This window comes from Siphateles boraxobius, unplaced genomic scaffold (assembly GCF_051911475.1).
Source record: "Siphateles boraxobius isolate OS27281-9 unplaced genomic scaffold, OSU_SipBor_1 1, whole genome shotgun sequence".
NCBI classification, from domain to species: Eukaryota; Metazoa; Chordata; class Actinopteri; order Cypriniformes; family Leuciscidae; genus Siphateles; species Siphateles boraxobius.
Window position 1 is genome coordinate 1,507,780 of NW_027508699.1, and position 25,379 is coordinate 1,533,158.

The 25,379-nt window shown below is 47.1% G+C and overlaps 29 non-coding genes across 29 annotated transcripts; 3 read left to right on the forward strand and 26 right to left on the reverse strand.

Moving 5' to 3' along the window:
* Window positions 1–353: 353 nt before the first annotated feature.
* On the forward strand, window positions 354–494 carry LOC143741820 (U4 spliceosomal RNA). The gene has a single exon (XR_013205243.1). It is a non-coding gene; the product is annotated as a U4 spliceosomal RNA (small nuclear RNA).
* A 1,479-nt stretch (window positions 495–1,973) lies between these two features.
* Window positions 1,974–2,055, reverse strand: trnas-gcu (transfer RNA serine (anticodon GCU)). Its single transcript has one exon. It is a non-coding gene; the product is annotated as a tRNA-Ser (tRNA).
* A 137-nt stretch (window positions 2,056–2,192) lies between these two features.
* Window positions 2,193–2,274, reverse strand: trnas-gcu (transfer RNA serine (anticodon GCU)). Its single transcript has one exon. It is a non-coding gene; the product is annotated as a tRNA-Ser (tRNA).
* A 1,194-nt stretch (window positions 2,275–3,468) lies between these two features.
* trnas-gcu (transfer RNA serine (anticodon GCU)) lies at window positions 3,469–3,550 on the reverse strand. Its single transcript has one exon. It is a non-coding gene; the product is annotated as a tRNA-Ser (tRNA).
* Window positions 3,551–3,687: 137 nt separating this feature from the next.
* Window positions 3,688–3,769, reverse strand: trnas-gcu (transfer RNA serine (anticodon GCU)). The gene has a single exon. It is a non-coding gene; the product is annotated as a tRNA-Ser (tRNA).
* A 1,191-nt stretch (window positions 3,770–4,960) lies between these two features.
* Window positions 4,961–5,101, forward strand: LOC143741891 (U4 spliceosomal RNA). Its single transcript, XR_013205269.1, has one exon. It is a non-coding gene; the product is annotated as a U4 spliceosomal RNA (small nuclear RNA).
* A 1,432-nt stretch (window positions 5,102–6,533) lies between these two features.
* On the reverse strand, window positions 6,534–6,615 carry trnas-gcu (transfer RNA serine (anticodon GCU)). Its single transcript has one exon. It is a non-coding gene; the product is annotated as a tRNA-Ser (tRNA).
* A 977-nt stretch (window positions 6,616–7,592) lies between these two features.
* trnas-gcu (transfer RNA serine (anticodon GCU)) lies at window positions 7,593–7,674 on the reverse strand. Its single transcript has one exon. It is a non-coding gene; the product is annotated as a tRNA-Ser (tRNA).
* An 808-nt stretch (window positions 7,675–8,482) lies between these two features.
* trnas-gcu (transfer RNA serine (anticodon GCU)) lies at window positions 8,483–8,564 on the reverse strand. Its single transcript has one exon. It is a non-coding gene; the product is annotated as a tRNA-Ser (tRNA).
* A 137-nt stretch (window positions 8,565–8,701) lies between these two features.
* trnas-gcu (transfer RNA serine (anticodon GCU)) lies at window positions 8,702–8,783 on the reverse strand. The gene has a single exon. It is a non-coding gene; the product is annotated as a tRNA-Ser (tRNA).
* Window positions 8,784–9,978: 1,195 nt separating this feature from the next.
* trnas-gcu (transfer RNA serine (anticodon GCU)) lies at window positions 9,979–10,060 on the reverse strand. The gene has a single exon. It is a non-coding gene; the product is annotated as a tRNA-Ser (tRNA).
* A 137-nt stretch (window positions 10,061–10,197) lies between these two features.
* Window positions 10,198–10,279, reverse strand: trnas-gcu (transfer RNA serine (anticodon GCU)). The gene has a single exon. It is a non-coding gene; the product is annotated as a tRNA-Ser (tRNA).
* Window positions 10,280–11,185: 906 nt separating this feature from the next.
* Window positions 11,186–11,267, reverse strand: trnas-gcu (transfer RNA serine (anticodon GCU)). The gene has a single exon. It is a non-coding gene; the product is annotated as a tRNA-Ser (tRNA).
* Window positions 11,268–12,244: 977 nt separating this feature from the next.
* On the reverse strand, window positions 12,245–12,326 carry trnas-gcu (transfer RNA serine (anticodon GCU)). The gene has a single exon. It is a non-coding gene; the product is annotated as a tRNA-Ser (tRNA).
* Window positions 12,327–13,134: 808 nt separating this feature from the next.
* Window positions 13,135–13,216, reverse strand: trnas-gcu (transfer RNA serine (anticodon GCU)). Its single transcript has one exon. It is a non-coding gene; the product is annotated as a tRNA-Ser (tRNA).
* Window positions 13,217–13,353: 137 nt separating this feature from the next.
* trnas-gcu (transfer RNA serine (anticodon GCU)) lies at window positions 13,354–13,435 on the reverse strand. The gene has a single exon. It is a non-coding gene; the product is annotated as a tRNA-Ser (tRNA).
* Window positions 13,436–14,630: 1,195 nt separating this feature from the next.
* Window positions 14,631–14,712, reverse strand: trnas-gcu (transfer RNA serine (anticodon GCU)). The gene has a single exon. It is a non-coding gene; the product is annotated as a tRNA-Ser (tRNA).
* A 137-nt stretch (window positions 14,713–14,849) lies between these two features.
* On the reverse strand, window positions 14,850–14,931 carry trnas-gcu (transfer RNA serine (anticodon GCU)). Its single transcript has one exon. It is a non-coding gene; the product is annotated as a tRNA-Ser (tRNA).
* Window positions 14,932–16,126: 1,195 nt separating this feature from the next.
* trnas-gcu (transfer RNA serine (anticodon GCU)) lies at window positions 16,127–16,208 on the reverse strand. Its single transcript has one exon. It is a non-coding gene; the product is annotated as a tRNA-Ser (tRNA).
* A 137-nt stretch (window positions 16,209–16,345) lies between these two features.
* On the reverse strand, window positions 16,346–16,427 carry trnas-gcu (transfer RNA serine (anticodon GCU)). The gene has a single exon. It is a non-coding gene; the product is annotated as a tRNA-Ser (tRNA).
* A 1,191-nt stretch (window positions 16,428–17,618) lies between these two features.
* Window positions 17,619–17,759, forward strand: LOC143741743 (U4 spliceosomal RNA). Its single transcript, XR_013205217.1, has one exon. It is a non-coding gene; the product is annotated as a U4 spliceosomal RNA (small nuclear RNA).
* A 1,493-nt stretch (window positions 17,760–19,252) lies between these two features.
* On the reverse strand, window positions 19,253–19,334 carry trnas-gcu (transfer RNA serine (anticodon GCU)). The gene has a single exon. It is a non-coding gene; the product is annotated as a tRNA-Ser (tRNA).
* Window positions 19,335–20,311: 977 nt separating this feature from the next.
* On the reverse strand, window positions 20,312–20,393 carry trnas-gcu (transfer RNA serine (anticodon GCU)). Its single transcript has one exon. It is a non-coding gene; the product is annotated as a tRNA-Ser (tRNA).
* Window positions 20,394–21,216: 823 nt separating this feature from the next.
* trnas-gcu (transfer RNA serine (anticodon GCU)) lies at window positions 21,217–21,298 on the reverse strand. Its single transcript has one exon. It is a non-coding gene; the product is annotated as a tRNA-Ser (tRNA).
* Window positions 21,299–21,435: 137 nt separating this feature from the next.
* On the reverse strand, window positions 21,436–21,517 carry trnas-gcu (transfer RNA serine (anticodon GCU)). Its single transcript has one exon. It is a non-coding gene; the product is annotated as a tRNA-Ser (tRNA).
* Window positions 21,518–22,487: 970 nt separating this feature from the next.
* trnas-gcu (transfer RNA serine (anticodon GCU)) lies at window positions 22,488–22,569 on the reverse strand. The gene has a single exon. It is a non-coding gene; the product is annotated as a tRNA-Ser (tRNA).
* A 759-nt stretch (window positions 22,570–23,328) lies between these two features.
* On the reverse strand, window positions 23,329–23,410 carry trnas-gcu (transfer RNA serine (anticodon GCU)). Its single transcript has one exon. It is a non-coding gene; the product is annotated as a tRNA-Ser (tRNA).
* An 808-nt stretch (window positions 23,411–24,218) lies between these two features.
* Window positions 24,219–24,300, reverse strand: trnas-gcu (transfer RNA serine (anticodon GCU)). The gene has a single exon. It is a non-coding gene; the product is annotated as a tRNA-Ser (tRNA).
* A 137-nt stretch (window positions 24,301–24,437) lies between these two features.
* Window positions 24,438–24,519, reverse strand: trnas-gcu (transfer RNA serine (anticodon GCU)). The gene has a single exon. It is a non-coding gene; the product is annotated as a tRNA-Ser (tRNA).
* Between the last annotated feature and the right edge of the window lie 860 nt (window positions 24,520–25,379).

The window sequence follows — 25,379 nt, forward strand, 5'->3', positions numbered from 1 at the left end:
AGAATATGTTTGCAGTGTCCTTGCAATCTTCATTATCCTACCCAAACTGGTAGGGGGCTCATCGAATCGATCCAAAACTCAAACATGTTCTTGGAGATTGAGGCTTATAACTCTGCCCCTTTGTTACCAGGATACTCATAAGTATATCCCATAAAAAATACCGCACATTTTGTTCTTTGAGCTAAGAGAGAACAATTAATAAACCTCTATGTGCATTTCACTCACCTGTTTCATAGACACACCATGCAGCCGGCCGTTCCAAAAGGCTGATTACATGGCAGTTTAAAACGTGATACCACCCTGTCGTTCCATGTCCAGATAAAAACACAGGAGACGTCGCTACCTTGTCTGGCATTCTTTCACAGAGGCAATATCATAGTCTATGAGGCTCATCCGAGACGTGATCTTTGCTGGTTGAAAACTTTACCCAATACCCCGCTGGGATGACTTGAAATACAGTCAGCCCTGGCAATTTTTGACAGTCTCTTGAGAGGCTTCATGACTTGTTGTAAAAGGGAATTTTACTTTTGCTTTTTTTACATTCTGTTTTCGCTGTGGGGTTGAAAGCATAAGCTTGAAGGTGGCTGGTTTAGCCAGGATTTGGACCTTCCTTGAACGTGTTTTTGTATTTAAAATGATTATATCCATTAACCAGGGGGCTCTCATAACCAAAATACAGCTATAATTAAAAGCTTGCCATGAGCTGCACCCCTGCGGTTGACCTGTCCTTTAGACTCCCTGTGAAACTAAACACCAAAGATGGGACTCAAACCCATGCGCACAGAGCACAAACGATTAGCAGTCCATCGCCTTAACCACGCAGCAACTCGCCTGCACGTAGAGTTTTTCTGCATCTATCTTTAGTATGATGACGTTATAGTTGGAAGCAAAAAGCTTTGCCAGGCACACTTGGCTTTCTTGAACACTAAAGACAACAAACGACGAGGATGGGATTCGAACCCACGAGTGCAGAACACAATGGATTAGCAGTGCATCGCCTTAACGACTCGGCCACCTCGTCACTCACCTGCTCATCTGCCCGAAGCTGGGCCGTGGTGTGTTTCTGCAGCTATTTTAAGGATGATGTCGTTAAAGTCGGCAGCAATGTCATTTGAACTGCTTTTCCATGCGAACTTGGCTCTCTCGAAACACTAAAGACATCAAACGTCGTGGATGGGATTCGAACCCACGCGTGCAGAGCACAATGGATTAGCAGTACATCACCTTAATCACTCGCCTGCACAACTGCTCGAAGCTGGTGTGTTTCTGCAGCTATTTTAATGATGATGTCGTTAAAGTCGGCAGCAACGTACTTTGAACGGCTTTTCCATGCGCACTTGGCTCTCTCGAAACACTAAAGACAACAAACGCCTATGATGGGATTCGAACAAACGCATGAAGAGCACAATGAATCAGCAGTCCATCACCTTAACCATTCGGCCACCTCGTCACTCACCTACACGTCTTTAGGAGGAAGGTTGGGAAACTCACAACTGTGTTGATAGAGGGAGATGTGCATATGTTTCTTTTGTGTGCTGCTTCTGCTTTGTTGGTAAGAACCTAGAGAGAACGCCTGGGTCAAGAAAATGGCAGCATAGCTTACATTGGACCTCTCTCAGAATATGTTTGCAGTGTCCTTGCACTCTTCATTATCCTACCCAAACTGGTAGGGGGCTCATCGAATCGATCCCAAACTCAAACATGTTCTTGGAGATTGAGGGTTATAACTCTGGCCCTTTGTAACCAGGATAGCCATAAGTATCTCCCATCAAAAATACCGCACATTTTGTTCTTTGAGCTAAGAGAGAACAATTAATAAACCTCTATGTGCATTTCACTCACCTGTTTCATAGACACACCATGCAGCCGGCCGTTCCAAAAGGCTGATTACATGGCAGTTTAAAACGTGATACCACCCTGTCGTTCCATGTCCAGATAAAAGCACAGGAGACGTCGCTACCTTGTCTGGCGAACGACGAGGATGGGATTCGAACCCACGCGTGCAGAGCACAATGGATTAGCAGTCCATCGCCTTAACCACTCTGCCACCTCGTCACTCGCCTGCACAACTGCCCGAAGCTGGTGTGTTTCTGCAGCTATTTTAATGATGATGTTGTTAAAGTCGGCAGCAATGTCCTTTGAACGGCTTTTCCATGCGCACTTGGCTCTCTCGAAACACTAAAGACAACAAACGACGAGGATGGGATTCGAACCCACGCGTGCAGAGCACAATGGATTAGCAGTCCATCGCCTTAACCACTCGGCCACCTCGTCACTCACCTGCTCATCTGCCCGAAGCTGGGCTCTGGTGTGTTTCTGCAGCTATTTTAAGGATGATGTCGTTAAAGTCGGCAGCAATGTCATTTGAACGGCTTTTCCATGCGCACTTGGCTCTCTCGAAACACTAGAGACATCAAACGACATGGATGGGATTCGAACAAACACGTGCAGAGCAGAATGGATTAGCAGTCCATCGCGTTAACCACTCGGCCACCTCGTCACTCACCTGCTCATCTGGCCGAAGCTGGGCTGTGGTGTGTTTCTGCAGCTATTTTAAGGATGATGTCGTTAAAGTCGGCAGCAATGTCATTTGAACGGCTTTTCCATGCGCACTTGGCTCTCTCGAAACACTAAAGACATCAAACGACGAGGATGGGATTCGAACCCACACATAAAGAGCACAATGGATTAGCAGTCCATCGCTTTAACCAGTCGGCCACCTCGTCACTCGCCAGCACGCCTGCCCGAAGCTGGGCTGTGGTGTGTTTCTGCAGCTATTTTAATGGTGATGTCGTTAAAGTTGGCAGCAATGTACTTTGAACGGCTTTTCCATGCGACATGGCTCTCTCGAAACACTAAAGACAACAAACGAAGACGATGGGATTCGACACAGGCATAAAGAGTGGATTAGCAGTCCATCGCCTTAACCATTCGGCCACCTTGTCACTCACCTGCACGTCTTTAGGAGGAAGGTTGGGAAACTCACAACTGTGTTGATAGAGGGAGATGTGCTTATGTTTCTTTTGTGTGCTGCTTCTGCTTTGTTGGTAAGAACCTAGAGAGAACGCCTGGGTCAAGAAAATGGCAGCATAGCTTACATTGGACCTCTCTCAGAATATGTTTGCAGTGTCCTTGCACTCTTCATTATCCTACCCAAACTGGTAGGGGGCTCATCGAATCGATCCCAAACTCAAACATGTTCTTGGAGATTGAGGGTTATAACTCTGGCCCTTTGTAACCAGGATAGCCATAAGTATCTCCCATCAAAAATACCGCACATTTTGTTCTTTGAGCTAAGAGAGAACAATTAATAAACCTCTATGTGCATTTCACTCACCTGTTTCATAGACACACCATGCAGCCGGCCGTTCCAAAAGGCTAATTACATGGCAGTTTAAAACGTGATACCACCCTGTCGTTCCATGTCCAGATAAAAGCACAGGAGACGTCGCTACCTTGTCTGGCGAACGACGAGGATGGGATTCGAACCCACGCGTGCAGAGCACAATGGATTAGCAGTCCATCGCCTTAACCACTCTGCCACCTCGTCACTCGCCTGCACAACTGCCCGAAGCTGGTGTGTTTCTGCAGCTATTTTAATGATGATGTTGTTAAAGTCGGCAGCAATGTCCTTTGAACGGCTTTTCCATGCGCACTTGGCTCTCTCGAAACACTAAAGACAACAAACGACGAGGATGGGATTCGAACCCACGCGTGCAGAGCACAATGGATTAGCAGTCCATCGCCTTAACCACTCGGCCACCTCGTCACTCACCTGCTCATCTGCCCGAAGCTGGGCTCTGGTGTGTTTCTGCAGCTATTTTAAGGATGATGTCGTTAAAGTCGGCAGCAGTGTCATTTGAACGGCTTTTCCATGCGCACTTGGCTCTCTCGAAACACTAGAGACATCAAACGACATGGATGGGATTCGAACAAACACGTGCAGAGCAGAATGGATTAGCAGTCCATCGCGTTAACCACTCGGCCACCTCGTCACTCACCTGCTCATCTGGCCGAAGCTGGGCTGTGGTGTGTTTCTGCAGCTATTTTAAGGATGATGTCGTTAAAGTCGGCAGCAATGTCATTTGAACGGCTTTTCCATGCGCACTTGGCTCTCTCGAAACACTAAAGACATCAAACGACGAGGATGGGATTCGAACCCACACATAAAGAGCACAATGGATTAGCAGTCCATCGCTTTAACCAGTCGGCCACCTCGTCACTCGCCAGCACGCCTGCCCGAAGCTGGGCTGTGGTGTGTTTCTGCAGCTATTTTAATGGTGATGTCGTTAAAGTTGGCAGCAATGTACTTTGAACGGCTTTTCCATGCGACATGGCTCTCTCGAAACACTAAAGACAACAAACGAAGACGATGGGATTCGACACAGGCATAAAGAGTGGATTAGCAGTCCATCGCCTTAACCATTCGGCCACCTTGTCACTCACCTGCACGTCTTTAGGAGGAAGGTTGGGAAACTCACAACTGTGTTGATAGAGGGAGATGTGCTTATGTTTCTTTTGTGTGCTGCTTCTGCTTTGTTGGTAAGAACCTAGAGAGAACGCCTGGGTCAAGAAAATGGCAGCATAGCTTACATTGGACCTCTCTCAGAATATGTTTGCAGTGTCCTTGCAATCTTCATTATCCTACCCAAACTGGTAGGGGGCTCATCGAATCGATCCAAAACTCAAACATGTTCTTGGAGATTGAGGCTTATAACTCTGCCCCTTTGTTACCAGGATACTCATAAGTATATCCCATAAAAAATACCGCACATTTTGTTCTTTGAGCTAAGAGAGAACAATTAATAAACCTCTATGTGCATTTCACTCACCTGTTTCATAGACACACCATGCAGCCGGCCGTTCCAAAAGGCTGATTACATGGCAGTTTAAAACGTGATACCACCCTGTCGTTCCATGTCCAGATAAAAACACAGGAGACGTCGCTATCTTGCCTGGCATTCTTTCGCAGAGGCAATATCATAGTCTATGAGGCTCATCCGAGACGTGATCTTTACTGGTTGAAAACTTTACCCAATACCCCGCTGGGATGACTTGAAATACAGTCAGCCCTGGCAATTTTTGACAGTCTCTTGAGAGGCTTCATGACTTGTTGTAAAAGGGAATTTTACTTTTGCTTTTTTTACATTCTGTTTTCGCTGTGGTGTTGAAAGCATAAGCTTGAAGGTGGCTTGTTTAGCCAGGATTTGGACCTCCCTTGAACGTGTTTTTGTATTTAAAATGATTATATCCATTAACCAGGGGGCTCTCATAACCGAAATACAGCTATAATTAAAAGCTTGCCATGAGCTGCACCCCTGCGGTTGACCTGTCCTTTAGACTCCCTGTGAAACTAAACACCAAAGATGGGACTCAAACCCATGCGCACAGAGCACAAAGGATTAGCAGTCCATCGCCTTAACCACGCAGCAACTCGCCTGCACGTAGAGTTTTTCTGCATCTATCTTTAGTATGATGACGTTATAGTTGGAAGCAAAAAGCTTTGCCAGGCACACTTGGCTTTCTTGAACACTAAAGACAACAAACGACGAGGATGGGATTCGAACCCACGAGTGCAGAACACAATGGATTAGCAGTGCATCGCCTTAACGACTCGGCCACCTCGTCACTCACCTGCTCATCTGCCCGAAGCTGGGCCGTGGTGTGTTTCTGCAGCTATTTTAAGGATGATGTCGTTAAAGTCGGCAGCAATGTCATTTGAACTGCTTTTCCATGCGAACTTGGCTCTCTCGAAACACTAAAGACATCAAACGTCGTGGATGGGATTCGAACCCACGCGTGCAGAGCACAATGGATTAGCAGTACATCACCTTAATCACTCGCCTGCACAACTGCCCGAAGCTGGTGTGTTTCTGCAGCTATTTTAATGATGATGTCGTTAAAGTCGGCAGCAATGTCATTTGAACGGCCTTTCCATGCGCACTTGGCTCTCTCGAATCAGCAGTCCATCACCTTAACCATTCGGCCACCTCGTCACTCACCTACACGTCTTTAGGAGGAAGGTTGGGAAACTCACAACTGTGTTGATAGAGGGAGATGTGCATATGTTTCTTTTGTGTGCTGCTTCTGCTTTGTTGGTAAGAACCTAGAGAGAACGCCTGGGTCAAGAAAATGGCAGCATAGCTTACATTGGACCTCTCTCAGAATATGTTTGCAGTGTCCTTGCACTCTTCATTATCCTACCCAAACTGGTAGGGGGCTCATCGAATCGATCCCAAACTCAAACATGTTCTTGGAGATTGAGGGTTATAACTCTGGCCCTTTGTAACCAGGATAGCCATAAGTATCTCCCATCAAAAATACCGCACATTTTGTTCTTTGAGCTAAGAGAGAACAATTAATAAACCTCTATGTGCATTTCACTCACCTGTTTCATAGACACACCATGCAGCCGGCCGTTCCAAAAGGCTGATTACATGGCAGTTTAAAACGTGATACCACCCTGTCGTTCCATGTCCAGATAAAACCACAGGAGACGTCGCTACCTTGTCTGGATTCTTTCGTCTGGCGAACGACGAGGATGGGATTCGAACCCACGCGTGTAGAGCACAATGGATTAGCAGTCCATCGCCTTAACCACTCGGCCACCTCGTCACTCGCCTGCACAACTGCCCGAAGCTGGTGTGTTTCTGCAGCTATTTTAATGATGATGTCGTTAAAGTCGGCAGCAATGTCATTTGAACGGCTTTTCCATGCGCACTTGGCTCTCTCGAAACACTAAAGACAACAAACGACGAGGATGGGATTCGAACCCACGCGTGCAGAGCACAATGGATTAGCAGTCCATCGCTTTAACCAGTCGGCCACCTCGTCACTCGCCAGCACGACTGCCCGAAGCTGGGCTGTGGTGAGTTTCTGCAGCTATTTTAATGGTGATGTCGTTAAAGTCGGCAGCAATGTACTTTGAACGGCTTTTCCATGCGACATGGCTCTCTCGAAACACTAAAGACAACAAACGAAGACGATGGGATTCGAACACACGCATAAAGAGTGGATTAGCAGTCCATCGCCTTAACCATTCGGCCACCTTGTCACTCACCTGCACGTCTTTAGGAGGAAGGTTGGGAAACTCACAACTGTGTTGATAGAGGGAGATGTGCTTATGTTTCTTTTGTGTGCTGCTTCTGCTTTGTTGGTAAGAACCTAGAGAGAACGCCTGGGTCAAGAAAATGGCAGCATAGCTTACATTGGACCTCTCTCAGAATATGTTTGCAGTGTCCTTGCACTCTTCATTATCCTACCCAAACTGGTAGGGGGCTCATCGAATCGATCCAAAACTCAAACATGTTCTTGGAGATTAAGGCTTATAACTCTGCCCCTTTGTTACCAGGATACTCATAAGTATATCCCATAAAAAATACCGCACATTTTGTTCTTTGAGCTAAGAGAGAACAATTAATAAACCTCTATGTGCATTTCACTCACCTGTTTCATAGACACACCATGCAGCCGGCCGTTCCAAAAGGCTGATTACATGGCAGTTTAAAACGTGATACCACCCTGTCGTTCCATGTCCAGATAAAAGCACAGGAGACGTCGCTACCTTGTCTGGCTTTCTTTCGTCTGGCGAACGACGAGGATGGGATTCGAACCCACGCGTGCAGAGCACAATGGATTAGCAGTCCATCGCTTTAACCACTCTGCCACCTCGTCACTCGCCTGCACAACTGCCCGAAGCTGGTTTGTTTCTGCAGCTATTTTAATGATGATGTCGTTAAAGTCGGCAGCAATGTCCTTTGAACGGCTTTTCCATGCGCACTTGGCTCTCTCGAAACACTAAAGACAACAAACGACGAGGATGGGATTCGAACCCACGCTTTTCCATGCGACATGGCTCTCTCGAAACACTAAAGACAACAAACGAAGACGATGGGATTCGAACACACGCATAAAGAGTGGATTAGCAGTCCATCGCCTTAACCATTCGGCCACCTTGTCACTCACCTGCACGTCTTTAGGAGGAAGGTTGGGAAACTCACAACTGTGTTGATAGAGGGAGATGTGCTTATGTTTCTTTTGTGTGCTGCTTCTGCTTTGTTGGTAAGAACCTAGAGAGAACGCCTGGGTCAAGAAAATGGCAGCATAGCTTACATTGGACCTCTCTCAGAATATGTTTGCAGTGTCCTTGCAATCTTCATTATCCTACCCAAACTGGTAGGGGGCTCATCGAATCGATCCAAAACTCAAACATGTTCTTGGAGATTGAGGCTTATAACTCTGCCCCTTTGTTACCAGGATACTCATAAGTATATCCCATAAAAAATACCGCACATTTTGTTCTTTGAGCTAAGAGAGAACAATTAATAAACCTCTATGTGCATTTCACTCACCTGTTTCATAGACACACCATGCAGCCGGCCGTTCCAAAAGGCTGATTACATGGCAGTTTAAAACGTGATACCACCCTGTCGTTCCATGTCCAGATAAAAGCACAGGAGACGTCGCTACCTTGTCTGGCGAACGACGAGGATGGGATTCGAACCCACGCGTGCAGAGCACAATGGATTAGCAGTCCATCGCCTTAACCACTCTGCCACCTCGTCACTCGCCTGCACAACTGCCCGAAGCTGGTGTGTTTCTGCAGCTATTTTAATGATGATGTTGTTAAAGTCGGCAGCAATGTCCTTTGAACGGCTTTTCCATGCGCACTTGGCTCTCTCGAAACACTAAAGACAACAAACGACGAGGATGGGATTCGAACCCACGCGTGCAGAGCACAATGGATTAGCAGTCCATCGCCTTAACCACTCGGCCACCTCGTCACTCACCTGCTCATCTGCCCGAAGCTGGGCTGTGGTGTGTTTCTGCAGCTATTTTAAGGATGATGTCGTTAAAGTCGGCAGCAATGTCATTTGAACGGCTTTTCCATGCGCACTTGGCTCTCTCGAAACACTAGAGACATCAAACGACATGGATGGGATTCGAACAAACACGTGCAGAGCAGAATGGATTAGCAGTCCATCGCGTTAACCACTCGGCCACCTCGTCACTCACCTGCTCATCTGGCCGAAGCTGGGCTGTGGTGTGTTTCTGCAGCTATTTTAAGGATGATGTCGTTAAAGTCGGCAGCAATGTCATTTGAACGGCTTTTCCATGCGCACTTGGCTCTCTCGAAACACTAAAGACATCAAACGACGAGGATGGGATTCGAACCCACACATAAAGAGCACAATGGATTAGCAGTCCATCGCTTTAACCAGTCGGCCACCTCGTCACTCGCCAGCACGACTGCCCGAAGCTGGGCTGTGGTGTGTTTCTGCAGCTATTTTAATGGTGATGTCGTTAAAGTTGGCAGCAATGTACTTTGAACGGCTTTTCCATGCGACATGGCTCTCTCGAAACACTAAAGACAACAAACGAAGACGATGGGATTCGAACACACGCATAAAGAGTGGATTAGCAGTCCATCGCCTTAACCATTCGGCCACCTTGTCACTCACCTGCACGTCTTTAGGAGGAAGGTTGGGAAACTCACAACTGTGTTGATAGAGGGAGATGTGCTTATGTTTCTTTTGTGTGCTGCTTCTGCTTTGTTGGTAAGAACCTAGAGAGAACGCCTGGGTCAAGAAAATGGCAGCATAGCTTACATTGGACCTCTCTCAGAATATGTTTGCAGTGTCCTTGCAATCTTCATTATCCTACCCAAACTGGTAGGGGGCTCATCGAATCGATCCAAAACTCAAACATGTTCTTGGAGATTGAGGCTTATAACTCTGCCCCTTTGTTACCAGGATACTCATAAGTATATCCCATAAAAAATACCGCACATTTTGTTCTTTGAGCTAAGAGAGAACAATTAATAAACCTCTATGTGCATTTCACTCACCTGTTTCATAGACACACCATGCAGCCGGCCGTTCCAAAAGGCTGATTACATGGCAGTTTAAAACGTGATACCACCCTGTCGTTCCATGTCCAGATAAAAGCACAGGAGACGTCGCTACCTTGTCTGGCGAACGACGAGGATGGGATTCGAACCCACGCGTGCAGAGCACAATGGATTAGCAGTCCATCGCCTTAACCACTCTGCCACCTCGTCACTCGCCAGCACAACTGCCCGAAGCTGGTGTGTTTCTGCAGCTATTTTAATGATGATGTTGTTAAAGTCGGCAGCAATGTCCTTTGAACGGCTTTTCCATGCGCACTTGGCTCTCTCGAAACACTAAAGACAACAAACGACGAGGATGGGATTCGAACCCACGCGTGCAGAGCACAATGGATTAGCAGTCCATCGCCTTAACCACTCGGCCACCTCGTCACTCACCTGCTCATCTGCCCGAAGCTGGGCTCTGGTGTGTTTCTGCAGCTATTTTAAGGATGATGTCGTTAAAGTCGGCAGCAATGTCATTTGAACTGCTTTTCCATGCGAACTTGGCTCTCTCGAAACACTAAAGACATCAAACGTCGTGGATGGGATTCGAACCCACGCGTGCAGAGCACAATGGATTAGCAGTACATCACCTTAATCACTCGCCTGCACAACTGCCCGAAGCTGGTGTGTTTCTGCAGCTATTTTAATGATGATGTCGTTAAAGTCGGCAGCAATGTCATTTGAACGGCCTTTCCATGCGCACTTGGCTCTCTCGAATCAGCAGTCCATCACCTTAACCATTCGGCCACCTCGTCACTCACCTACACGTCTTTAGGAGGAAGGTTGGGAAACTCACAACTGTGTTGATAGAGGGAGATGTGCATATGTTTCTTTTGTGTGCTGCTTCTGCTTTGTTGGTAAGAACCTAGAGAGAACGCCTGGGTCAAGAAAATGGCAGCATAGCTTACATTGGACCTCTCTCAGAATATGTTTGCAGTGTCCTTGCACTCTTCATTATCCTACCCAAACTGGTAAGGGGGCTCATCGAATCGATCCCAAACTCAAACATGTTCTTGGAGATTGAGGGTTATAACTCTGGCCCTTTGTAACCAGGATAGCCATAAGTATCTCCCATCAAAAATACCGCACATTTTGTTCTTTGAGCTAAGAGAGAACAATTAATAAACCTCTATGTGCATTTCACTCACCTGTTTCATAGACACACCATGCAGCCGGCCGTTCCAAAAGGCTGATTACATGGCAGTTTAAAACGTGATACCACCCTGTCGTTCCATGTCCAGATAAAACCACAGGAGACGTCGCTACCTTGTCTGGATTCTTTCGTCTGGCGAACGACGAGGATGGGATTCGAACCCACGCGTGTAGAGCACAATGGATTAGCAGTCCATCGCCTTAACCACTCGGCCACCTCGTCACTCGCCTGCACAACTGCCCGAAGCTGGTGTGTTTCTGCAGCTATTTTAATGATGATGTCGTTAAAGTCGGCAGCAATGTCATTTGAACGGCTTTTCCATGCGCACTTGGCTCTCTCGAAACACTAAAGACAACAAACGACGAGGATGGGATTCGAACCCACGCGTGCAGAGCACAATGGATTAGCAGTCCATCGCTTTAACCAGTCGGCCACCTCGTCACTCGCCAGCACGACTGCCCGAAGCTGGGCTGTGGTGAGTTTCTGCAGCTATTTTAATGGTGATGTCGTTAAAGTCGGCAGCAATGTACTTTGAACGGCTTTTCCATGCGACATGGCTCTCTCGAAACACTAAAGACAACAAACGAAGACGATGGGATTCGAACACACGCATAAAGAGTGGATTAGCAGTCCATCGCCTTAACCATTCGGCCACCTTGTCACTCACCTGCACGTCTTTAGGAGGAAGGTTGGGAAACTCACAACTGTGTTGATAGAGGGAGATGTGCTTATGTTTCTTTTGTGTGCTGCTTCTGCTTTGTTGGTAAGAACCTAGAGAGAACGCCTGGGTCAAGAAAATGGCAGCATAGCTTACATTGGACCTCTCTCAGAATATGTTTGCAGTGTCCTTGCACTCTTCATTATCCTACCCAAACTGGTAGGGGGCTCATCGAATCGATCCAAAACTCAAACATGTTCTTGGAGATTAAGGCTTATAACTCTGCCCCTTTGTTACCAGGATACTCATAAGTATATCCCATAAAAAATACCGCACATTTTGTTCTTTGAGCTAAGAGAGAACAATTAATAAACCTCTATGTGCATTTCACTCACCTGTTTCATAGACACACCATGCAGCCGGCCGTTCCAAAAGGCTGATTACATGGCAGTTTAAAACGTGATACCACCCTGTCGTTCCATGTCCAGATAAAAGCACAGGAGACGTCGCTACCTTCTCTGGCTTTCTTTCGTCTGGCGAACGACGAGGATGGGATTCGAACCCACGCGTGCAGAGCACAATGGATTAGCAGTCCATCGCTTTAACCACTCTGCCACCTCGTCACTCGCCTGCACAACTGCCCGAAGCTGGTTTGTTTCTGCAGCTATTTTAATGATGATGTCGTTAAAGTCGGCAGCAATGTCCTTTGAACGGCTTTTCCATGCGCACTTGGCTCTCTCGAAACACTAAAGACAACAAACGACGAGGATGGGATTCGAACCCACGCTTTTCCATGCGACATGGCTCTCTCGAAACACTAAAGACAACAAACGAAGACGATGGGATTCGAACACACGCATAAAGAGTGGATTAGCAGTCCATCGCCTTAACCATTCGGCCACCTTGTCACTCACCTGCACGTCTTTAGGAGGAAGGTTGGGAAACTCACAACTGTGTTGATAGAGGGAGATGTGCTTATGTTTCTTTTGTGTGCTGCTTCTGCTTTGTTGGTAAGAACCTAGAGAGAACGCCTGGGTCAAGAAAATGGCAGCATAGCTTACATTGGACCTCTCTCAGAATATGTTTGCAGTGTCCTTGCAATCTTCATTATCCTACCCAAACTGGTAGGGGGCTCATCGAATCGATCCAAAACTCAAACATGTTCTTGGAGATTGAGGCTTATAACTCTGCCCCTTTGTTACCAGGATACTCATAAGTATATCCCATAAAAAATACCGCACATTTTGTTCTTTGAGCTAAGAGAGAACAATTAATAAACCTCTATGTGCATTTCACTCACCTGTTTCATAGACACACCATGCAGCCGGCCGTTCCAAAAGGCTGATTACATGGCAGTTTAAAACGTGATACCACCCTGTCGTTCCATGTCCAGATAAAAGCACAGGAGACGTCGCTACCTTGTCTGGCGAACGACGAGGATGGGATTCGAACCCACGCGTGCAGAGCACAATGGATTAGCAGTCCATCGCCTTAACCACTCTGCCACCTCGTCACTCGCCTGCACAACTGCCCGAAGCTGGTGTGTTTCTGCAGCTATTTTAATGATGATGTTGTTAAAGTCGGCAGCAATGTCCTTTGAACGGCTTTTCCATGCGCACTTGGCTCTCTCGAAACACTAAAGACAACAAACGACGAGGATGGGATTCGAACCCACGCGTGCAGAGCACAATGGATTAGCAGTCCATCGCCTTAACCACTCGGCCACCTCGTCACTCACCTGCTCATCTGCCCGAAGCTGGGCTCTGGTGTGTTTCTGCAGCTATTTTAAGGATGATGTCGTTAAAGTCGGCAGCAATGTCATTTGAACGGCTTTTCCATGCGCACTTGGCTCTCTCGAAACACTAGAGACATCAAACGACATGGATGGGATTCGAACAAACACGTGCAGAGCAGAATGGATTAGCAGTCCATCGCGTTAACCACTCGGCCACCTCGTCACTCACCTGCTCATCTGGCCGAAGCTGGGCTGTGGTGTGTTTCTGCAGCTATTTTAAGGATGATGTCGTTAAAGTCGGCAGCAATGTCATTTGAACGGCTTTTCCATGCGCACTTGGCTCTCTCGAAACACTAAAGACATCAAACGACGAGGATGGGATTCGAACCCACACATAAAGAGCACAATGGATTAGCAGTCCATCGCTTTAACCAGTCGGCCACCTCGTCACTCGCCAGCACGACTGCCCGAAGCTGGGCTGTGGTGTGTTTCTGCAGCTATTTTAATGGTGATGTCGTTAAAGTTGGCAGCAATGTACTTTGAACGGCTTTTCCATGCGACATGGCTCTCTCGAAACACTAAAGACAACAAACGAAGACGATGGGATTCGAACACACGCATAAAGAGTGGATTAGCAGTCCATCGCCTTAACCATTCGGCCACCTTGTCACTCACCTGCACGTCTTTAGGAGGAAGGTTGGGAAACTCACAACTGTGTTGATAGAGGGAGATGTGCTTATGTTTCTTTTGTGTGCTGCTTCTGCTTTGTTGGTAAGAACCTAGAGAGAACGCCTGGGTCAAGAAAATGGCAGCATAGCTTACATTGGACCTCTCTCAGAATATGTTTGCAGTGTCCTTGCAATCTTCATTATCCTACCCAAACTGGTAGGGGGCTCATCGAATCGATCCAAAACTCAAACATGTTCTTGGAGATTGAGGCTTATAACTCTGCCCCTTTGTTACCAGGATACTCATAAGTATATCCCATAAAAAATACCGCACATTTTGTTCTTTGAGCTAAGAGAGAACAATTAATAAACCTCTATGTGCATTTCACTCACCTGTTTCATAGACACACCATGCAGCCGGCCGTTCCAAAAGGCTGATTACATGGCAGTTTAAAACGTGATACCACCCTGTCGTTCCATGTCCAGATAAAAGCACAGGAGACGTCGCTACCTTGTCTGGCGAACGACGAGGATGGGATTCGAACCCACGCGTGCAGAGCACAATGGATTAGCAGTCCATCGCCTTAACCACTCTGCCACCTCGTCACTCGCCAGCACAACTGCCCGAAGCTGGTGTGTTTCTGCAGCTATTTTAATGATGATGTTGTTAAAGTCGGCAGCAATGTCCTTTGAACGGCTTTTCCATGCGCACTTGGCTCTCTCGAAACACTAAAGACAACAAACGACGAGGATGGGATTCGAACCCACGCGTGCAGAGCACAATGGATTAGCAGTCCATCGCCTTAACCACTCGGCCACCTCGTCACTCACCTGCTCATCTGCCCGAAGCTGGGCTCTGGTGTGTTTCTGCAGCTATTTTAAGGATGATGTCGTTAAAGTCGGCAGCAATGTCATTTGAACGGCTTTTCCATGCGCACTTGGCTCTCTCGAAACACTAGAGACATCAAACGACATGGATGGGATTCGAACAAACACGTGCAGAGCAGAATGGATTAGCAGTCCATCGCGTTAACCACTCGGCCACCTCGTCACTCACCTGCTCATCTGGCCGAAGCTGGGCTGTGGTGTGTTTCTGCAGCTATTTTAAGGATGATGTCGTTAAAGTCGGCAGCAATGTCATTTGAACGGCTTTTCCATGCGCACTTGGCTCTCTCGAAACACTAAAGACATCAAACGACGAGGATGGGATTCGAACCCACACATAAAGAGCACAATGGATTAGCAGTCCATCGCTTTAACCAGTCGGCCACCTCGTCACTCGCCAGCACGACTGCCCGAAGCTGGGCTGTGGTGTGTTTCTGCAGCTATTTTAATGGTGATGTCGTTAAAGTTGGCAGCAATGTACTTTGAACGGCTTTTCCATGCGACATGGCTCTCTCGAAACACTAAAGACAACAAACGAAGACGATGGGATTCGAACACACGCATAAAGAGTGGATTAGCAGTCCATCGCCTTAACCATTCGGCCACCTTGTCACTCACCTGCACGTCTTTAGGAGGAAGGTTGGGAAACTCACAACTGTGTTGATAGAGGGAGATGTGCTTATGTTTCTTTTGTGTGCTGCTTCTGCTTTGTTGGTAAGAACCTAGAGAGAACGCCTGGGTCAAGAAAATGGCAGCATAGCTTACATTGGACCTCTCTCAGAATATGTTTGCAGTGTCCTTGCAATCTTCATTATCCTACCCAAACTGGTAGGGGGCTCATCGAATCGATCCAAAACTCAAACATGTTCTTGGAGATTGAGGCTTATAACTCTGCCCCTTTGTTACCAGGATACTCATAAGTATATCCCATAAAAAATACCGCACATTTTGTTCTTTGAGCTAAGAGAGAACAATTAATAAACCTCTATGTGCATTTCACTCACCTGTTTCATAGACACACCATGCAGCCGGCCGTTCCAAAAGGCTGATTACATGGCAGTTTAAAACGTGATACCACCCTGTCGTTCCATGTCCAGATAAAAGCACAGGAGACGTCGCTACCTTGTCTGGCGAACGACGAGGATGGGATTCGAACCCACGCGTGCAGAGCACAATGGATTAGCAGTCCATCGCCTTAACCACTCTGCCACCTCGTCACTCGCCTGCACAACTGCCCGAAGCTGGTGTGTTTCTGCAGCTATTTTAATGATGATGTTGTTAAAGTCGGCAGCAATGTCCTTTGAACGGCTTTTCCATGCGCACTTGGCTCTCTCGAAACACTAAAGACAACAAACGACGAGGATGGGATTCGAACCCACGCGTGCAGAGCACAATGGATTAGCAGTCCATCGCCTTAACCACTCGGCCACCTCGTCACTCACCTGCTCATCTGCCCGAAGCTGGGCTCTGGTGTGTTTCTGCAGCTATTTTAAGGATGATGTCGTTAAAGTCGGCAGCAATGTCATTTGAACGGCTTTTCCATGCGCACTTGGCTCTCTCGAAACACTAGAGACATCAAACGACATGGATGGGATTCGAACAAACACGTGCAGAGCAGAATGGATTAGCAGTCCATCGCGTTAACCACTCGGCCACCTCGTCACTCACCTGCTCATCTGGCCGAAGCTGGGCTGTGGTGTGTTTCTGCAGCTATTTTAAGGATGATGTCGTTAAAGTCGGCAGCAATGTCATTTGAACGGCTTTTCCATGCGCACTTGGCTCTCTCGAAACACTAAAGACATCAAACGACGAGGATGGGATTCGAACCCACACATAAAGAGCACAATGGATTAGCAGTCCATCGCTTTAACCAGTCGGCCACCTCGTCACTCGCCAGCACGACTGCCCGAAGCTGGGCTGTGGTGTGTTTCTGCAGCTATTTTAATGGTGATGTCGTTAAAGTTGGCAGCAATGTACTTTGAACGGCTTTTCCATGCGACATGGCTCTCTCGAAACACTAAAGACAACAAACGAAGACGATGGGATTCGACACAGGCATAAAGAGTGGATTAGCAGTCCATCGCCTTAACCATTCGGCCACCTTGTCACTCACCTGCACGTCTTTAGGAGGAAGGTTGGGAAACTCACAACTGTGTTGATAGAGGGAGATGTGCTTATGTTTCTTTTGTGTGCTGCTTCTGCTTTGTTGGTAAGAACCTAGAGAGAACGCCTGGGTCAAGAAAATGGCAGCATAGCTTACATTGGACCTCTCTCAGAATATGTTTGCAGTGTCCTTGCAATCTTCATTATCCTACCCAAACTGGTAGGGGGCTCATCGAATCGATCCAAAACTCAAACATGTTCTTGGAGATTGAGGCTTATAACTCTGCCCCTTTGTTACCAGGATACTCATAAGTATATCCCATAAAAAATACCGCACATTTTGTTCTTTGAGCTAAGAGAGAACAATTAATAAACCTCTATGTGCATTTCACTCACCTGTTTCATAGACACACCATGCAGCCGGCCGTTCCAAAAGGCTGATTACATGGCAGTTTAAAACGTGATACCACCCTGTCGTTCCATGTCCAGATAAAAACACAGGAGACGTCGCTACCTTGTCTGGCATTCTTTCGCAGAGGCAATATCATAGTCTATGAGGCTCATCCGAGACGTGATCTTTGCTGGTTGAAAACTTTACCCAATACCCCGCTGGGATGACTTGAAATACAGTCAGCCCTGGCAATTTTTGACAGTTTCTTGAGAGGCTTCATGACTTGTTGTAAAAGGGAATTTTACTTTTGCTTTTTTTACATTCTGTTTTCGCTGTGGTGTTGAAAGCATAAGCTTGAAGGTGGCTTGTTTAGCCAGGATTTGGACCTCCCTTGAACGTGTTTTTGTATTTAAAATGATTATATCCATTAACCAGGGGGCTCTCATAACCGAAATACAGCTATAATTAAAAGCTTGCCATGAGCTGCACCCCTGCGGTTGACCTGTCCTTTAGACTCCCTGTGAAACTAAACACCAAAGATGGGACTCAAACCCATGCGCACAGACCACAAAGGATTAGCAGTCCATCGCCTTAACCACGCAGCAACTCGCCTGCACGTAGAGTTTTTCTGCATCTATCTTTAGTATGATGACGTTATAGTTGGAAGCAAAAAGCTTTGCCAGGCACACTTGGCTTTCTTGAACACTAAAGACAACAAACGACGAGGATGGGATTCGAACCCACGAGTGCAGAACACAATGGATTAGCAGTGCATCGCCTTAACGACTCGGCCACCTCGTCACTCACCTGCTCATCTGCCCGAAGCTGGGCCGTGGTGTGTTTCTGCAGCTATTTTAAGGATGATGTCGTTAAAGTCGGCAGCAATGTCATTTGAACTGCTTTTCCATGCGAACTTGGCTCTCTCGAAACACTAAAGACATCAAACGTCGTGGATGGGATTCGAACCCACGCGTGCAGAGCACAATGGATTAGCAGTACATCACCTTAATCACTCGCCTGCACAACTGCCCGAAGCTGGTGTGTTTCTGCAGCTATTTTAATGATGATGTCGTTAAAGTCGGCAGCAACGTACTTTGAACGGCTTTTCCATGCGCACTTGGCTCTCTCGAAACACTAAAGACAACAAACGCCTATGATGGGATTCGAACAAACGCATGAAGAGCACAATGAATCAGCAGTCCATCACCTTAACCATTCGGCCACCTCGTCACTCACCTACACGTCTTTAGGAGGAAGGTTGGGAAACTCACAACTGTGTTGATAGAGGGAGATGTGCATATGTTTCTTTTGTGTGCTGCTTCTGCTTTGTTGGTAAGAACCTAGAGAGAACGCCTGGGTCAAGAAAATGGCAGCATAGCTTACATTGGACCTCTCTCAGAATATGTTTGCAGTGTCCTTGCACTCTTCATTATCCTACCCAAACTGGTAGGGGGCTCATCGAATCGATCCCAAACTCAAACATGTTCTTGGAGATTGAGGGTTATAACTCTGGCCCTTTGTAACCAGGATAGCCATAAGTATCTCCCATCAAAAATACCGCACATTTTGTTCTTTGAGCTAAGAGAGAACAATTAATAAACCTCTATGTGCATTTCACTCACCTGTTTCATAGACACACCATGCAGCCGGCCGTTCCAAAAGGCTGATTACATGGCAGTTTAAAACGTGATACCACCCTGTCGTTCCATGTCCAGATAAAACCACAGGAGACGTCGCTACCTTGTCTGGATTCTTTCGTCTGGCGAACGACGAGGATGGGATTCGAACCCACGCGTGCAGAGCACAATGGATTAGCAGTCCATCGCCTTAACCACTCGGCCACCTCGTCACTCGCCTGCACAACTGCCCGAAGCTGGTGTGTTTCTGCAGCTATTTTAATGATGATGTCGTTAAAGTCGGCAGCAATGTCATTTGAACGGCTTTTCCATGCGCACTTGGCTCTCTCGAAACACTAAAGACAACAAACGACGAGGATGGGATTCGAACCCACGCGTGCAGAGCACAATGGATTAGCAGTCCATCGCTTTAACCAGTCGGCCACCTCGTCACTCGCCAGCACGACTGCCCGAAGCTGGGCTGTGGTGTGTTTCTGCAGCTATTTTAATGGTGATGTCGTTAAAGTCGGCAGCAATGTACTTTGAACGGCTTTTCCATGCGACATGGCTCTCTCGAAACACTAAAGACAACAAACGAAGACGATGGGATTCGAACACACGCATAAAGAGTGGATTAGCAGTCCATCGCCTTAACCATTCGGCCACCTTGTCACTCACCTGCACGTCTTTAGGAGGAAGGTTGGGAAACTCACAACTGTGTTGATAGAGGGAGATGTGCTTATGTTTCTTTTGTGTGCTGCTTCTGCTTTGTTGGTAAGAACCTAGAGAGAACGCCTGGGTCAAGAAAATGGCAGCATAGCTTACATTGGACCTCTCTCAGAATATGTTTGCAGTGTCCTTGCACTCTTCATTATCCTACCCAAACTGGTAGGGGGCTCATCGAATCGATCCAAAACTCAAACATGTTCTTGGAGATTAAGGCTTATAACTCTGCCCCTTTGTTACCAGGATACTCATAAGTATATCCCATAAAAAATACCGCACATTTTGTTCTTTGAGCTAAGAGAGAACAATTAATAAACCTCTATGTGCATTTCACTCACCTGTTTCATAGACACACCATGCAGCCGGCCGTTCCAAAAGGCTGATTACATGGCAGTTTAAAACGTGATACCACCCTGTCGTTCCATGTCCAGATAAAAGCACAGGAGACGTCGCTACCCTGTCTGGCTTTCTTTCGTCTGGCGAACGACGAGGATGGGATTCGAACCCACGCGTGCAGAGCACAATGGATTAGCAGTCCATCGCTTTAACCACTCTGCCACCTCGTCACTCGCCTGCACAACTGCCCGAAGCTGGTTTGTTTCTGCAGCTATTTTAATGATGATGTCGTTAAAGTCGGCAGCAATGTCCTTTGAACGGCTTTTCCATGCGCACTTGGCTCTCTCGAAACACTAAAGACAACAAACGACGAGGATGGGATTCGAACCCACGCTTTTCCATGCGACATGGCTCTCTCGAAACACTAAAGACAACAAACGAAGACGATGGGATTCGAACACACGCATAAAGAGTGGATTAGCAGTCCATCGCCTTAACCATTCGGCCACCTTGTCACTCACCTGCACGTCTTTAGGAGGAAGGTTGGGAAACTCACAACTGTGTTGATAGAGGGAGATGTGCTTATGTTTCTTTTGTGTGCTGCTTCTGCTTTGTTGGTAAGAACCTAGAGAGAACGCCTGGGTCAAGAAAATGGCAGCATAGCTTACATTGGACCTCTCTCAGAATATGTTTGCAGTGTCCTTGCACTCTTCATTATCCTACCCAAACTGGTAGGGGGCTCATCGAATCGATCCAAAACTCAAACATGTTCTTGGAGATTAAGGCTTATAACTCTGCCCCTTTGTTACCAGGATACTCATAAGTATATCCCATAAAAAATACCGCACATTTTGTTCTTTGAGCTAAGAGAGAACAATTAATAAACCTCTATGTGCATTTCACTCACCTGTTTCATAGACACACCATGCAGCCGGCCGTTCCAAAAGGCTGATTACATGGCAGTTTAAAACGTGATACCACCCTGTCGTTCCATGTCCAGATAAAAGCACAGGAGACGTCGCTACCTTGTCTGGCTTTCTTTCGTCTGGCGAACGACGAGGATGGGATTCGAACCCACGCGTGCAGAGCACAATGGATTAGCAGTCCATCGCTTTAACCACTCTGCCACCTCGTCACTCGCCTGCACAACTGCCCGAAGCTGGTTTGTTTCTGCAGCTATTTTAATGATGATGTCGTTAAAGTCGGCAGCAATGTCCTTTGAACGGCTTTTCCATGCGCACTTGGCTCTCTCAAAACACTAAAGACAACAAACAACGAGGATGGGATTCGAACCCACGCGTGCAGAGCACAATGGATTAGCAGTCCATCGCCTTAACCACTCGGCCACCTCGTCACTACGCCTGCACATCTGCCCGAAGCTGGGGTGTGGTGTGTTTCTGCAGCTATTTTAAGGATGATGTCGTTAAAGTCGGCAGCAATGTCATTTGAACGGCTTTTCCATGCGCACTTGGCTCTCTCGAAACACTAGAGACATCAAACGACGAGGATGGGATTCGAACCCACACATAAAGAGCACAATGGATTAGCAGTCCATCGCTTTAACCAGTCGGCCACCTCGTCACTCGCCAGCACGACTGTCCGAAGCTGGGCTGTGGTGTGTTTCTGCAGCTATTTTAATGGTGATGTCGTTAAAGTCGGCAGCAATGTACTTTGAACGGCTTTTCCATGCGACATGGCTCTCTCGAAACACTAAAGACAACAAACGAAGACGATGGGATTCGAACACACGCATAAAGAGTGGATTAGCAGTCCATCGCCTTAACCATTCGGCCACCTTGTCACTCACCTGCACGTCTTTAGGAGGAAGGTTGGGAAACTCACAACTGTGTTGATAGAGGGAGATGTGCTTATGTTTCTTTTGTGTGCTGCTTCTGCTTTGTTGGTAAGAACCTAGAGAGAACGCCTGGGTCAAGAAAATGGCAGCATAGCTTACATTGGACCTCTCTCAGAATATGTTTGCAGTGTCCTTGCAATCTTCATTATCCTACCCAAACTGGTAGGGGGCTCATCGAATCGATCCAAAACTCAAACATGTTCTTGGAGATTGAGGCTTATAACTCTGCCTCTTTGTTACCAGGATACTCATAAGTATATCCCATAAAAAATACCGCACATTTTGTTCTTTGAGCTAAGAGAGAACAATTAATAAACCTCTATGTGCATTTCACTCACCTGTTTCATAGACACACCATGCAGCCGGCCGTTCCAAAAGGCTGATTACATGGCAGTTTAAAACGTGATACCACCCTGTCGTTCCATGTCCAGATAAAAGCACAGGAGACGTCGCTACCTTGTCTGGCGAACGACGAGGATGGGATTCGAACCCACGCGTGCAGAGCACAATGGATTAGCAGTCCATCGCCTTAACCACTCGGCCACCTCGTCACTACGCCTGCACATCTGCCCGAAGCTGGGGTGTGGTGTGTTTCTGCAGCTATTTTAATGGTGATGTCGTTAAAGTCGGCAGCAATGTACTTTGAACGGCTTTTCCATGCGACATGGCTCTCTCGAAACACTAAAGACAACAAACGAAGACGATGGGATTCGAACACACGCATAAAGAGTGGATTAGCAGTCCATCGCCTTAACCATTCGGCCACCTTGTCACTCACCTGCACGTCTTTAGGAGGAAGGTTGGGAAACTCACAACTGTGTTGATAGAGGGAGATGTGCTTATGTTTCTTTTGTGTGCTGCTTCTGCTTTGTTGGTAAGAACCTAGAGAGAACGCCTGGGTCAAGAAAATGGCAGCATAGCTTACATTGGACCTCTCTCAGAATATGTTTGCAGTGTCCTTGCACTCTTCATTATCCTACCCAAACTGGTAGGGGGCTCATCGAATCGATCCAAAACTCAAACATGTTCTTGGAGATTAAGGCTTATAACTCTGCCCCTTTGTTACCAGGATACTCATAAGTATATCCCATAAAAAATACCGCACATTTTGTTCTTTGAGCTAAGAGAGAACAATTAATAAACCTCTATGTGCATTTCACTCACCTGTTTCATAGACACACCATGCAGCCGGCCGTTCCAAAAGGCTGATTACATGGCAGTTTAAAACGTGATACCACCCTGTCGTTCCATGTCCAGATAAAAGCACAGGAGACGTCGCTACCTTCTCTGGCTTTCTTTCGTCTGGCGAACGACGAGGATGGGATTCGAACCCACGCGTGCAGAGCACAATGGATTAGCAGTCCATCGCTTTAACCACTCTGCCACCTCGTCACTCGCCTGCACAACTGCCCGAAGCTGGTTTGTTTCTGCAGCTATTTTAATGATGATGTCGTTAAAGTCGGCAGCAATGTCCTTTGAACGGCTTTTCCATGCGCACTTGGCTCTCTCGAAACACTAAAGACAACAAACGACGAGGATGGGATTCGAACCCACGCTTTTCCATGCGACATGGCTCTCTCGAAACACTAAAGACAACAAACGAAGACGATGGGATTCGAACACACGCATAAAGAGTGGATTAGCAGTCCATCGCCTTAACCATTCGGCCACCTTGTCACTCACCTGCACGTCTTTAGGAGGAAGGTTGGGAAACTCACAACTGTGTTGATAGAGGGAGATGTGCTTATGTTTCTTTTGTGTGCTGCTTCTGCTTTGTTGGTAAGAACCTAGAGAGAACGCCTGGGTCAAGAAAATGGCAGCATAGCTTACATTGGACCTCTCTCAGAATATGTTTGCAGTGTCCTTGCAATCTTCATTATCCTACCCAAACTGGTAGGGGGCTCATCGAATCGATCCAAAACTCAAACATGTTCTTGGAGATTGAGGCTTATAACTCTGCCCCTTTGTTACCAGGATACTCATAAGTATATCCCATAAAAAATACCGCACATTTTGTTCTTTGAGCTAAGAGAGAACAATTAATAAACCTCTATGTGCATTTCACTCACCTGTTTCATAGACACACCATGCAGCCGGCCGTTCCAAAAGGCTGATTACATGGCAGTTTAAAACGTGATACCACCCTGTCGTTCCATGTCCAGATAAAAGCACAGGAGACGTCGCTACCTTGTCTGGCGAACGACGAGGATGGGATTCGAACCCACGCGTGCAGAGCACAATGGATTAGCAGTCCATCGCCTTAACCACTCTGCCACCTCGTCACTCGCCTGCACAACTGCCCGAAGCTGGTGTGTTTCTGCAGCTATTTTAATGATGATGTTGTTAAAGTCGGCAGCAATGTCCTTTGAACGGCTTTTCCATGCGCACTTGGCTCTCTCGAAACACTAAAGACAACAAACGACGAGGATGGGATTCGAACCCACGCGTGCAGAGCACAATGGATTAGCAGTCCATCGCCTTAACCACTCGGCCACCTCGTCACTCACCTGCTCATCTGCCCGAAGCTGGGCTCTGGTGTGTTTCTGCAGCTATTTTAAGGATGATGTCGTTAAAGTCGGCAGCAATGTCATTTGAACGGCTTTTCCATGCGCACTTGGCTCTCTCGAAACACTAGAGACATCAAACGACATGGATGGGATTCGAACAAACACGTGCAGAGCAGAATGGATTAGCAGTCCATCGCGTTAACCACTCGGCCACCTCGTCACTCACCTGCTCATCTGGCCGAAGCTGGGCTGTGGTGTGTTTCTGCAGCTATTTTAAGGATGATGTCGTTAAAGTCGGCAGCAATGTCATTTGAACGGCTTTTCCATGCGCACTTGGCTCTCTCGAAACACTAAAGACATCAAACGACGAGGATGGGATTCGAACCCACACATAAAGAGCACAATGGATTAGCAGTCCATCGCTTTAACCAGTCGGCCACCTCGTCACTCGCCAGCACGACTGCCCGAAGCTGGGCTGTGGTGTGTTTCTGCAGCTATTTTAATGGTGATGTCGTTAAAGTTGGCAGCAATGTACTTTGAACGGCTTTTCCATGCGACATGGCTCTCTCGAAACACTAAAGACAACAAACGAAGACGATGGGATTCGAACACACGCATAAAGAGTGGATTAGCAGTCCATCGCCTTAACCATTCGGCCACCTTGTCACTCACCTGCACGTCTTTAGGAGGAAGGTTGGGAAACTCACAACTGTGTTGATAGAGGGAGATGTGCTTATGTTTCTTTTGTGTGCTGCTTCTGCTTTGTTGGTAAGAACCTAGAGAGAACGCCTGGGTCAAGAAAATGGCAGCATAGCTTACATTGGACCTCTCTCAGAATATGTTTGCAGTGTCCT